Here is a 14,000-nt window from a genome sequence, read left to right as displayed (position 1 = left end):
AAACGAAGGAGGGTGGCAGCTCTCTCTCTCTCTCCACCTCTCTCTCCACCTCTCTCTCTCTCTCTCATACACACACACACATACACACACAGAAGCACTGATTCTATAAGACTTAGTTTTCTTGAATGCTGCCTGTGTGGGAGGTTTAAGTTTATACTTTTCCCCTGATGATCTTCAGCTTTAACTTTCTTGAGTTGATCAGAAATGTGTAATATTGGATTCAATGACTTTAATAGGTCTTATTCGGAGTTTACATGTTCTCCACGTCTGTGTGGGTTTTCCTTCCATTTCCTTCCACATGACCAAAAACATGAACATCGGAGACTCTGTGTGTGTGTCTGTGTGTGTGTGTGTGTGTGTGTGTGTGTGCCTTTCTGACTCCTAAGTTGTGTAGTCATGTTGCATTTTATGCATCAACTTCAACAGTTTTGACTTTGTTGCCACTGGACACAGGAGATAAAATGGGCGGAGTCACACCTGGACAGCGTTGTTAGCCAGTCACAGCTCCTCTATCACCACTACACTGGTTTGTGAGTGTTCCACATGACCTACAGTCACACTAAGGGGTGTGATTGACAGCTGATGATGAGGGTTGACAGGGTGACGATGTTAGAGCTCCTTAAACCCGTGAAGGTCCCGAACGGGTGGCGTGAAACACTCCCATGCCTGACAACAATGTGGACAGAAATTTGGCCGAGGACGGATCGACGGCCTGGTGGGGAATTAAAAGAATATTTCACTCTGATTCATGTGGTGTCTGCTTTGTTTCTTCTGTCCCAGGCGACACATAAACAGAGACGGCGTGTTTTTGGACCACAGTCATCCTCCTTGTTCGAGCGCTCAGGATAATTGATCCAAGATGAGTTCTGCTGCATCCCAACGAGACATCATCCGTGGAGTCTGGAACCAGAGAGTACTTTGATTTTCTGCTACATTTTGAAATCTCATGGTGCGGCTGGTTGATGTGGGTCGTATTCTCGCTACAGGATGTGTAACACAGACGGCAATGACTGCATCCGCAGCAAAAGAAACCAGACAAAGACTTAATTTATTAAAGAAAATAAGAGCGTTGTCTGCAAACTGCTGCATAGAATAGAGCCCCCAGTCCCCAATGTGGACAGTTGAGGCATCTACGGCAACATAAAGGCATCAAAAAGGGATTTAAACACAAGAGTCTGCAGGAAACATCTGTATGGTGAGTTGGCTTTAGCTTCCCGACAAGGTTTTTCGTGGGGGGAAAGTGTCCCGATGTAATTAAAAACGAGATGCATCGAATCCCCACTGGTCTGCAGGAACACGCCCTGCTGGCGTCCAGGGAAACGTGAGACAAAGATGTCCTTCACTTTAAATGGGCTCACAGAAAAGTCACAAAAGCCTCATTGATTGAATGAAATGTCATCACTGATCCCGTTTTTTGGGTCGTTCCCTTAAACTGTTATCTCCTCTCGTGGTCATGTGTTAGTGGCGCTATGCGGATGACATTCTGATGATGTCATGGCAGGGTGGGGGGTTAAATGCTAAAGGAGATTAGCTCATTTGCCCCAGGGGTTTTCCCCTGGAGAGCAGGTTGACAGTTGAAATCAGAACTTGTTAACTGAGTGTGGGACACACATTTGTTTCAGCCGGGATCAGTTTTGTTTCTCACCATAACACAGAAGTAGAACAAGGATGTATGACATCATTTTCTGGGACATCAGCACTTTTTTTTGTCAGCAGAAAAATGGAGTGGTCGCATTTATCGCTTTCATGTGGTGAGCAAGAAATGCAACTTTGTCCAAGTAAAAAAGTTAAAATTCTGATGATCACAAAAAAAAGTCCACAAACCACATTTTGCAGTTAGCATGATTGTTAAAAAAAAAAGTTGGATGAAGTGGAATTTCCCCCCCAAAAGGCACCTCTATCGCCCTCTAAAGGTTGGCTGCAGCTAGCAAATCTGTTCTGCCTCCCTCCCACAAATTCTATCTGAGGAGAATGCTAACATGTAAAAAGATGCGTGGACAATTACAGACGGTCTTGGCTGGAGTAGCCACTCGTCACATTTTTGAAAGTTCAGCTTCATACAAAGTTCAGCTCACGTACCTGACCTGAAACCCCCCACACACATTACCACCCACCACACACACCCACACACACACACGCGCAAGTCTGAGTCAGAGCTGCCTCAGTCACCTTTCTTTTATCCTCTGTCAACACACTTGCATTCCTATAGGTTGTAATCATGGGTAACCGTGGCAACCTGCTCTGCTAGCGAAGCCGTACTGATCATATGTGCAAGTTGATAATGTGAACGGGAGCAGTTGCCAAGAGTCCTATTTGTGTGTGTGTGTGTGTGTGTGTGTGTGTGTGTGTGTGTGTGTGTGTGTGTGTGTGCGTGCCAGCTTGTTTCTGAACGTCCAGCAGACTCCAGTATGGAATGTTGAGAACAGCTGTGGACATGAGGGGAGGAATTTTCAGAAACCTAACCTCATGATCTCTCTCTCTCTCTCTCTCTCTCACACACACACACACACACACACACACACACACACGCACACACACACGCACGCACTTACAAGTGGTCTGATGATCAAACAAGCTTCAGTCCATCTATTCTTCACTTACCTGGTCAAGGAGAAACAGTTGGGTTCTGCAGTAGAAGTTAAACATTTGTACAACTTTAGAAAAGTCAATATTTAATTAGTATAAAGTCCATTTATCTCCAGACCGTGAGTTTGTGGACTTGCCGCACCAAACCAACATTAACGTTTCGGGTCGTGCGGCAGTAAGTGTTTCTTCATTTTACCTCGAGCAGCCGCGCTTTTATTCCTGCTCTTAATAAGAATCACTTGAGTAACCAGCAAATCAGTTCAAGGAAAACATGTTTTCTCCAGGGAAATAATTTCTGGTGATTGTTGAGACTGGAGAAGTCCTTGCTTCACTCTCTCTCTCTGTCTCACACACAGACAGACAGACAGACACACACACACACACACACACACACAGACACAGACACAGACACAGACACAGACACAGACAAGTCCATACTTGCCCGATTGCATTGCATAATGTCACCGATGCCTGAAGACACTGAGCTGCTTCAACGTTAGCATCTGTTAGCACTTTGATAACATTGACACAAGTAAGTCGAGTATTTTTTGACTGACTTGTTCACTTTCTTGCTCTAAGTTGTGGTTATATCACTTTCACAGCAGTAACCAAGGAGACAAATGAAACAGGAGCCAGTAAATTACGCAACTCGATGAAAACATCTCAACTGACTTAAGGTCAGTGTTGGATTTTAGCATTAGCAACAGCTAAAACATTCGGTGTGGAACATTTGCCTCCCTGCTGTCAAAGTTAAAACAAAACGGCAACAACTGCCCCGCGACCATGCTAATATCCTGCCCTCCTCCCCCATGGTTGCTGCCAGAGTCTCGCTCCGTCACACACGTCCCCATCAAAGTTTTGCCACATTAGCTGCCTGCGTCATTATCTTCTTCGCACTAGCTTCGGTTGGTGAAGTCCACAGGATTTGAGCATTTAAGTGCTTAATCTCAGGACGGAGCTGTAGTCTAATGGACACATTACGAGGTGATTAGCACACGCGGGGCCACCAGAAGGCTGACACATGTAAACCGGGTCTCACACCTGCCCACAGACGTTCACACCACTAATTGAAAGCAGCCGTGTGTGTTGAAATGGCCCCGTGCGTGTGCGCCCCTCCCACCTGCTGCTCTGCCGTTAGAGGGAACGCTAGCGCTGTAGCGTGTGGTTGTCTGTGAAACAACAGAGGAAGGAATGTGGTGAAGAAGGAATAATGTTGGTGAAAACTCTCTTCAGTCCTTCCAAAGGTGCCAGATAAGATAAAACAACATGTGTTCTGCTCCGTCATTGTTTCGGCCTGTTGGACACATTGGGACCTTTCATCACATCCTCACTCAGCGGTTCTTTGTGCTTTGGGAAGTACCCTCCACCCACCTCTACTAATTCTTCTCCAGCCTGTTGGTACCCACCCGCCCAACAGTGCTGAGGAAGGAGCATTGTTTCGAGAAAAAAAAAAAAAAACTGCTTGTGATCCACTCAAAGGAGTTTCCCAGATAAAATGGTTCAAATGTTTTCCTGCACATGAAATCACAGGGAGGGGATGAGAGCAGCGCAGATGTCATAACACGTTGTTGTGGCGCACCCCAGGGTTCTGTCATCAGCTCCCACACTCTTTTAATGGTGCTGTATGGTGAAATCTATCTATCTATCTATCTATCTATCTATCTATCTATCTATCTATCTATCTATCTATCCATCCATCCATCCATCCATCCATCCATCCATCCATCCATCCATCCATCTATCTATCTATCTATCTACTATCTTGCACCTTAAGAACAGGATAAAATCTTCACCCTTATCGTTCAACAGTCCCTAAATGTTGTTATTTATAATTCAGTAAATCGACTTTGCACGTTTCCTGGATTGTTGCTGTTCTCGGTTTGATCTCGGTTCTGATCGTCCACTGACAAAACCGGACCCTGGTCACACATGCTGGCTGCGTTTGTCCTGGGAAGACGGCGCTTCATCTCCACGGTTGTACCCGGTGGGAGAGGCTCGGTATGCTGCGTGGAATGTTGCTGACAGGAAGGGGAAGAACCGAAGCCAAGGAACGGGAGAGTCAAAATAAGAAGACGACGCTGGGGAGGACGGTTGTGCAACGAATAACCAGGAACATATTTCAGAAATATTTAAAAAAAAAAAAAAACGATATCAAGAACTTAATTGGTTGCAGTGAAATAATCTGCGTTGGCCTTTCAGATGTTCCTGTCTGGGAATGGCGGCGCTATCAGTGATCCTGCAGCTGTTCCTGCAGCTGTAATCCAAGGATCAGCACGTCTTCCTCTGTCATTTTTGATGGGATCTTTTTGGGATCACAGCTTGTTCGCTATTACCAGACAACAGGAACGGGTGCGTCTCCCTCTTAATCCGGCAGAATTTGCTGGACTTGGACCCGTTCCAACATCACCATCAGCTGAGGTGAACATATAAATAGAAATTCAACACAAACAGGAAATCCGTCACCCAAACTGTCTGTTGGAGGCATTTATCACAGTTTAGAGGGAGACTTCCTGATTCCATCTACTGTACACGTGCACGCCTCGTTGGCTCCGCCCCACAGTCGTCCAGCATCTAAATGTGTTTTCTATCTGTGATCATCAACTACTGATCATTTACATGGGACAACACTGTATAGCAACCAGAGGAGGCGGAGCTTCTCATGCTTCTGTCCACTGATTGGTCACATCATGTGACCAAAGCCAGCTAACTTTTCCTTTGATGTCCTTGCTCCCGTTGGTCTTTGTGGATTGTGCACCGTATCGGCTAATGCAACAGTCGAATACGCTGGTAATTAGCTTTAGCTTTAGCTTTGTGACAAAGCACAGGCACATTTGATGGTAGCTGGAGTCCTTATCAGTGTTGATCATGCGGGAGGCCGTGATTAATGTGAGCTCTAGAACAGATAACAGCTGATAGGAGTGGGCGAAGGAGCACGTAGAGAGCACACGGGCCCGTGCATGTGCGTGTGTTCTACTCTCTCACTCACTCATTTTCTACCGCTTGTTCCTCCACTGAGGGTCGCGGGGGGGCTGGAGCCTATCCCAGCACAATGGGCGGAGGCAGGTTACACCCTGGACTGGGCACCAGTCAATCGCAGGGCTAACACATATAGACAAACAACCATTCTCTCTCACACTCACACCTACGGGCAATTAAGAGTTTCCAATTAGCCTAATCCCCAATCATGCATGTCTTTGGACTGTGGGAGGAAGCCGGAGTACCGGAGAGAACCCAAGCAGGCACAGGGAGCAAACTCCACACAGAAAGTCCCCAGCCTCAGTCCCAACTGGGGATCGAACCCCGGGCCTTCTTGCTGTGAGGCCATCACACCACCGTGCCGCCCTGTGTGTGTTCTAGTTCCAAAATACTCTTTTTACTAGCAAAGTGAGGACATTTCGGCTTGTGTTGGTTAGGGTTCGGGTGAGGAGCTGGGGAATGGATTATACCTATGAAAGTCCTCACAAACATAAGTTTGTGCCTGCGTGTGTGTGTGTGTGAGAGGTGTCAAAAGTCGAGCATTTGTTTGCATACGGCCCCCCACAAGATTGGAATGTACTTTCACTCTCCTGCACGTATGTCTGCACATGCAGCAGCCTTTCTTAGGTCCTCACGAAAGAAGCCATAATCCAGTTTTGGTGCCACAGCTGGACCGTGTGGGACATTTAGGATGCGTCCTGTCTTTCTTATTTAATGTTTGAACAACAGCGAGGGGAAAGGCCTCGGTCTCCTCCCACATTTCCTTTCTACCTCATCACTTATCTGGGGTTTCCTGGCAGAGACACAGGAAAGAGCGACGTCAGAGGCGCAGCGTGAGGCGTTGTTGGGAAGAAGCGTGGGGTGGGCGGGGCCTGCTGGGGGGATTATTTAGGTCAAAATGCCGCATGTCCCATAATGAAAACAACAGGAAAACTTTTCCAGAATGCGTGACGGGATCATCTCTGGCTTTAATCCGCTCGCTCATGTTTGACAAGACTCTTAATCAACCTCTGCGTTCCACATGTGAAATGTTTCTGATTATGAGTCTGATAATCAGAGGTCGTTCTGGAACACGATCCCTCTGCCAGTGACATGAATCACAGGACAGGAGACAGCGGGAATGAGAGGGGACGCGATGGGGAACAAAGATCGTTTGATTTGTTCTGATGTTGCGTTCGTGTCGTTATTAACTCCGCTCGCTCAGCTGGATGACTCCATGTGACCTCTTCCTCCTCCTCCTCCTCCTCTTCTTCTGCGGCGTACCTCAGATCTCAAATGTCACCACTCAGCTTTGCATTCAGAGGTTTGGCCTTTGACCTCCTGGTGGGCGGGACAAACTGATAATAGACTCCTTTCAGGCCTAATTTATAGGCCAGAGAGCGAGGCCCACCGCTCATGTGTTGTACACACATTTCACATGTATGTTCACGCAATACATATAAGGACGGCTGGTCCTGGACCCAGTTGTCCCAGCTGTCTCCGCCACAGTAATGGAGGAGATAAAACGGATACAAATCAGTAGCCGAAAGATATTACAGAGATTAAATAAACAGATTTAAGCACAGAATTTCTTGTGTTTATACTGCATGAGGTCATCACTCAGTGTAAAACAAGCTAAAGCTAAACAATGGCACCTAGTGTCCATTCTTTTTTTGGGGGGGGATGAGCTGCTTCAATTTCCTGTGAAAAAATAAATGCTAATTTATGCCTTATTTCAATTCTGAAACAGATATGGACTGATATAACTATACGATCTCACCTGGAACCATTTGCTCTCCCACTCTCTCCAGCTAACTAGCTAGCTATCTAGCCGAGTTGTGTTTTCTCACATTTGCATGGGGAAACATCCTAAACACTTTTAGAAGTTTAGGCTAATTTGCACAAGATCTCCAAAGATTTAGCGTTTCTACTGTAGCTTGACCGGTCTCGTCACTCAACACTGCCCCCACTATTCCAGGTGGTACTGCAGCATCTCATCCTCATAATTTGGGTAAAATCTTTAAAAACAAGAGGAAGATAAACATGAGAGTTTAGGGTAACTGTATAGTATCGAACACGGGTGCAGCGAACCACCGGAGCGTGATGAGGAAACGCTGGGCATTCCGGAAAAGGACTCTAAAGTTCCAGCAGAGTAACAAAAGGCCAGTTTTGTTGGTGCTGAGAGGAGCTGCAGTCAGTCACTCTGGAGCTTTTTAATGACGCCAAGGCAGCAGTTACGTGAGTCAAATACCAGTGGAACAATGCCAAAATCCAATAATTATTCATATCTCAAGCGAGGGTTTGAGACCACATTTTGATTTTTATTCCCGTTTTGATTAAATTCTTCAGTCAATATTCTCCAGCCCTGGAATGTCCCCAAACACAAAAAAGAAAGGCAAAAGATGCAGAAAGGGCCTCCGGGAGCTGGAGCCACGTCTGTAAGTCTAAGACGGACGATGGATCATCTTTGGAAGTGGAGATGTTTGTTTCCGAACGCTGAACAATCCCTCCATTGAGCAGAGGGGCTGAGATGTGCAGCACGAGGCAGCTTTATGGAAGTACAACAGAGCGGCTTGTAAAACGCTTCCTCCCATTTCTCAAGATGGTCGGACAGGAGCGCTCTGTGCTGGTAAAACCATCTCACACACACGCACGCACACACACACACACACACACACACACACACACACACACACACGGGCACATCTGCTAAAACGTTCAGACGTCGCTGAAGGAAAATCGATGTTTTGGTCTGAATTAACAGGAAAAGGAAGGAAATCCAGATATTTAATGTTTTGAGGAGAAGGAGAAGGAGAAGAATCTATTGTTGGAACTACTCCCCGCACACTTCGTTAAAGCACCGAAGAAGAAGCCGTAAACAGCTGGAGCGAACAGCTGGGTGTTTCATTTTGCTTTAAATGTTCCAGAAGTTTTAGGAGGAGGTAAAAGCCTAATCTGAAGGGTTCCTCCTGAACGGGGAAGCAGAAGCTCATCAGTCAGCAGAACTCGATCCGCGGGGCCCGCCCTGTGATTTCCCTTCGGCTGCTCTTAATCTACTTCCGAACCTCTGCAGCTCCACTCAGAATCCCAGAGAGGGGATGGGGGTGGGAGGCTGGTCCGACCCCCTTTAATTCATCCACACTTCTCCTTTTGATTCATTTTTCCGTAATTTACCAGATCCAGTCGGCCTTTAATCATCGTTGCCTTTGGATTCTATTTGTTGAAAGAGTTTTCCTGAAAAGATTAGTGGAATTATGACTCCTTTGGTCAGATGGCTTATTAACATCTTTGATGCGGTGAAATGAGGCCTGGGGCCTCCTCAGAAGCTCGATTCTTATGGAGGGGTTCTGAGATCAGGCAGGAAACTGCAGATAAGACAGGTTCCACCACCTCATCCTGACTCAGGGTCAGGGGTCATGAGGGTCACCTGGGAACCAGGACTTGTGTGGTAGGTCACATGGTGCCCCCCTCACCCCTGGGTCTGCATGGAATGTGGGTTCAGTCCTGTCAGACACACACACACACACACACACACACACACACACGCACACACCCGGGACACTTGGACAGATGGATGGCTGGATGGCTGGATGGATGGATGGATGGATGATGGATGGATGGATGGATGGATGGATGGATGGATGGATGGATGGATGGATGGATGGTTGGATGGATGGATGATGATGGATGGATGGATGGATGGATGGATGGATGGATGGATGGATGGATGGTGGATGGATGGATGGATGGATGGATGGATGGATGGATGGATGATGATGGATGGATGGATGTAACAACACCCCGTTTCCTGCTGTGGTCCAAATGCCCTCTAAAGTGGTGGCGTGGTCGGGTGAAGGTTCTGATTCCAGAACTCAAAGGAACGTCAGAAGTTCTCTCTGCCTTTTTTCTTCTCTCTCTTTTTCAATGGTTCAGTTTCTGTTCCAGTGAAGCCTCAGAGTCTCAGAGGCAACAGGAAGCCTGATGTGAGGCGACCTGGGGGGGGGCACTTGGAACCGTCAGGTGGCCCGGATGAGGGCTGAGCCGGACCCGAGAAGCTCACGGAGGGAAGTGAATGTCATCCCTCACTCTCCCAACAGGAAACGGATCATTCATTCCCCTTCTGACACACTCGCTCTGAACCGGTCACCGGCGCCGGGCGGCTCGGCCCGTCCTAACGAATCCCAGCGGGCCAGAGAGTCCAGATGGATGGTGTCACCTCCTGACTGGGCTGCAGCAGGAGCGATGCCGTAATCAACATCCCACCAAAAGGGAAGTCACCTCTGCCCTTCGTTGGCCAGCTCTGCGTCTTCATCTCCTCACTCCCTCTCCTGATTCACATCTTCCTCTGATTGAGGCCAATCGGGTCACTGAGCCGAGCCGAGCCGAGCCGAGCCGAGCTGGGCCGGGCGTCTGGACCGGGGTGACTTCAGAAGAGTCTTTGATGGATTTGTCGTGTGCTGCGCATCGTCTGCGGCCGCGGAGCTTTGTTTGTGTGTGAGAGCGAGCTGGAGACGATCCAGAGGAGTTAAGCCGCCTTCGCCGCCTTCGTCCAACACACTTCGCGCGTTGTCTGGGGCGGTGTTTAGACTGTGCGAACGCATAAACATAAACACAGCCGCGGTTCCGCTGAGCGGGGGAAATAAAGGACAGTGTCGAGTTCACAGCCACAAGTATAGAGACGCCGTCACGGACGTTCTCCTCTGACACAAGTCAGCCGGAGATGGAACCTCAAAGCCACTGATGCGGGCCGTGGGTGGAGCAAAATGCTTAAGCCACACCCCTTTATAAATGTAGACGTGCTAAAGCGAGGAAGCTAAGTGAGCAGCTGTTTACATGACAACACAAGCAGAGGATCACGCCACAGATATCTGTGATCGTTGTTGTGTTAATCCCTGTTTGCCGCCATTTCATAAACAGCAACAGGTTTTTTCCCAGACACCATGACCTGGTGGCAGCCAGCCAAGCAGACGTGCACCAAAGTCTGGACGCGCTAGCGTAGCCTGTCCTTTCCCGTAAAGACTGATGCGGCATGAGCTAATGCTAGAAATCCTTAGCAGCTGTACATTGTTAGCAGCCCTGACCGGGTTGGACCCAGTTATGCAAGCGTGTTTATGCTCCCGCTTTTATTCCCGCCCACATTCACAGTTTCATTTTGATTTCCTCGGTTTGAATGTAAAAAAAAAAAAAGTTTTCTCAGAAGGTGAACTAATGCTCAGGTTCACTTTATTGAAATCCCTTCGGCTGAGAGGAAAGTTCTAATGTTCTACGGTCTGCAGTGTCCTAGAGTGGTGGATCCCCTGTTCCGCCTGACAGTCCCGACAGTGGTCAGAGGCTTAAGGGAGATCAAACACCCGCTTTAACCAGAAAAGACAAACCAAAGCTCAATTAGCCCGCGTGTACACAAGCATCAGCTGACTGCTATCACACCGCAGAGCAGATGCTTTCTATCCTCGCTAGCATCAAAGCTGTGAACTAGCGAGAGTTTTGCCCCTGCGTTTTCTTTATTTGGGCCCTTCCTTTGAGGTTGTTTCTATTAATGCAGCGAGGGAGAGACTGTGACCAGAAGACAGGCACGATCGGCTTAACTGTCGGCCCTCGAAAGCAGTTTGGGATGAGACTCTGGGCGTCTGTGGGGATCTTCTGTCCCGTGCTGATTCACGTGTGGCTAACTGGCTGCACGCTAAACTTCTCTTTGCTCCACACTTCAAACAGCCACAAAAACGATCCGGTTTTACGTCACCAACAGACATTAAAGGCACGTTAAATCAAAGCTGAAGGCCATAAAAGAGACGGAAGAAAAGATGTAAACATGACATCTAATAGGGCTGATGTGGGCGGACCCTTGTAGCGAGGGTGACGTTAGCGTGCCTGTGTGGTCAGCTGAGCAGGACTTGGCAAAGTTATTGATCGCTGATGCGTGGAAACCGATGATTTAATGACCTAGCGCAGAGTTAGTCATCAACTTTCTGGAACTGGGCAGAGGAACCCAAGTGGCGGCTGGGTGGAACAGGCGGAACGCTCCGTGGAGAGAGGAGGGATTAGACGCCTGAAATTATTAACAGAGGGTTTTCTCACCAGCGTTAGCCATGTTAGCATGTAGCTGAAGTTGAAGGACTTAAAACAACTGAGTGGTGCGACAGAAGAGGGTCGAACCCTGCAGAAACCTCTCACCGCTGCACCTGCGTGACCCAATAAGAGCAAATATCGGTCCATTCTGGACGAACGCGTGCGGGTTTTCTATCCCGTCCTCTTCTGCTCCTCGGTTCGTCTTATTAAAAGTTCATCCTCTGCTCAGCGGAGCAGTGAATGTACACATCACACTCCCCCCCTTGGTGGTTTCATCTCTGTGTTCAAATAAGGAGGTTTGAACCTCGTCCACGCAGCCCCTCCACTTTCATCGCCCCTGTCTGTAGCAACCTTTCCCCTCACCCTTTCACCTCCATTCTTCTATCTGCTCTCCATCTTTCTCCCCTTTAAAGACTCTGTTTACCTCTGTTGCTCGCTCCATCGCCATGGTGACCAGTCTGGGCCCTCAGTCGGCATGTTTAGGCCCACAAAGAGGGAGAAAGAAGAGAAGAAGAAGAGGAGGAGGAGGAGGAAAAGAGGCTAAAAACACTCTGAAGACATGGCAGCAAAAATACATCTGTGGGAATGTGAGTCCAACTCTGCAGCTTTCATCATCTTTTAAGGCTCGTGTGGAAAAAGGATCCGGCGTGTAGAAAAGAGAAGATTCCTTCATCATGTTGTTTCCTTCACACACTAGTATTGCAGAATAATATGGTCTTAAAGGAATATACACATATAAAACACACCTCTGCAGCGGTAGTTGTGTGTCTACGCCGCTCTCTGTTTAACGTGTGCGTGACAACTGCACGTTTTTTCCTTCACTTCTGAGGTTCTTTGAGGTTCCCAGTTTGAGTTGGAACCATCTGGGCACCGTGGTGAAGGCTGGAGGCCTCCAGGAGCTCAATAGGGGCCCTTTTACCAAAGACTCACTCTGGATCAGGCCTGAGATCTGCATTTATATTACTGTACTATTTATTCATTTCTAATATGTTTAGAAGGTGGGCGGAGACAAAGGATAAGCCCCACCCCTTCATATTATTATATGCATGTCTGAATCAAGAAAAGAAGTGTTTCCCTCAACAAGAACATGATTAAAAACTTAAAGGACGTAGAAGAAGAAGCACAGTTGGGGTGTAAAAACGGGGATCCTGACAGAACCCGCTCGGAGCTGGTGCCGCCTCCACCCTGGACCAGACCCACATTGAGCTCATTAACAGTGGGGGTTCTGCTCTCCTCACCAGGGTTTTACAGAACTTTCCAAAGTCATTCCTGCTCCATGAGATAATACACCAAAGACCGACAAGGCGTCCATTTTCCTCTGATGTCACACTGCGGCCGAAAGGTCCCGTGTCCACCCAGCACCACGGTCAGGGACGCGTCCACCTTGCAACGGAATGTCAACAGCTAAATGAAGCAACGCTTCACAAACAGGATGGATCACGTGACTCCGCCGTGCACCGTCACGTGCAGTCGTGTGGTCGTCCTCTGAGTACAGAAGCATCACTGTCCAGAACCACACCAGGAGCATGCACACACACACACACACACACACGGAACTCCCAAACAAATAACCACTTCCTCCTGTTTTTATAACATTTAATAACCCCAAAACGAAACCACACAGCAGCTCTCTTTTTCCTCAGGTGACATGAGTTTGGCGCAGCAACAGTGAGCACCTGCACAGGTAGGAGGGCAGCGTCCTGGAGAAACAAGCCTGCCTTTATTGGTCTGGAGGGGGCGGCTTCCTTCTGCCGGTCTCTGCAGCTTCAGGAGAAACTGGCCACCAGCAGGTTACGTAACTGGGGACAAAGACGCGTCTATCTCAGGTTAAAGGTTCCGGACTCTCATTCCTGAGTTTAGGGACGCGTCTTTTATCTGATCTGGACCTCTGACACACCGGAGATGGCAGCAGGTCTCACAATCATCACATTAAATAGAGAAATGAAGGTCTGGGGACAAAGCTCTCTCTCTCTCGCTCACCTGTCTCTCTCTCTCTCCTCTCTCTCTCTCTCTCTCTTCTCTCCTCTCTCTCTTCTCTCTCTCTCTCTCTCTCTCTCTCTCTCTCTCTCTCTCTCTGTGGTTTGGAAATATCCTCTGTTCCATAACACCATTAGAGTCTCCCTGAACGATGCGGCTCATATGTTTAAGCTCCACCCACGGCGAGGTCCAGTAAACAGGTCTCAAGTCTCTGGTCAGCCTGACTGAATGAGACCGTTTCAGCCAAACAGCCAATAAAGTCTGATTTTTTTTTCAACTTTATGGGTGCAAAATAATGATACAGGACAGCGAAATTAAGAAATTAAGTTTGTTTTTTTATCACTTTATTAACTTGTTCACCCGTTTGATTCTGAGACACACACATCTTTGTACATTTATCTTTGTAAGGACTTTCA

The sequence above is a fragment of the Takifugu rubripes genome, chromosome 7 (assembly GCF_901000725.2).
Source record: "Takifugu rubripes chromosome 7, fTakRub1.2, whole genome shotgun sequence".
Classification (NCBI taxonomy): Eukaryota; Metazoa; Chordata; class Actinopteri; order Tetraodontiformes; family Tetraodontidae; genus Takifugu; species Takifugu rubripes.
Note: the sequence above shows the minus strand (reverse complement) of the source record.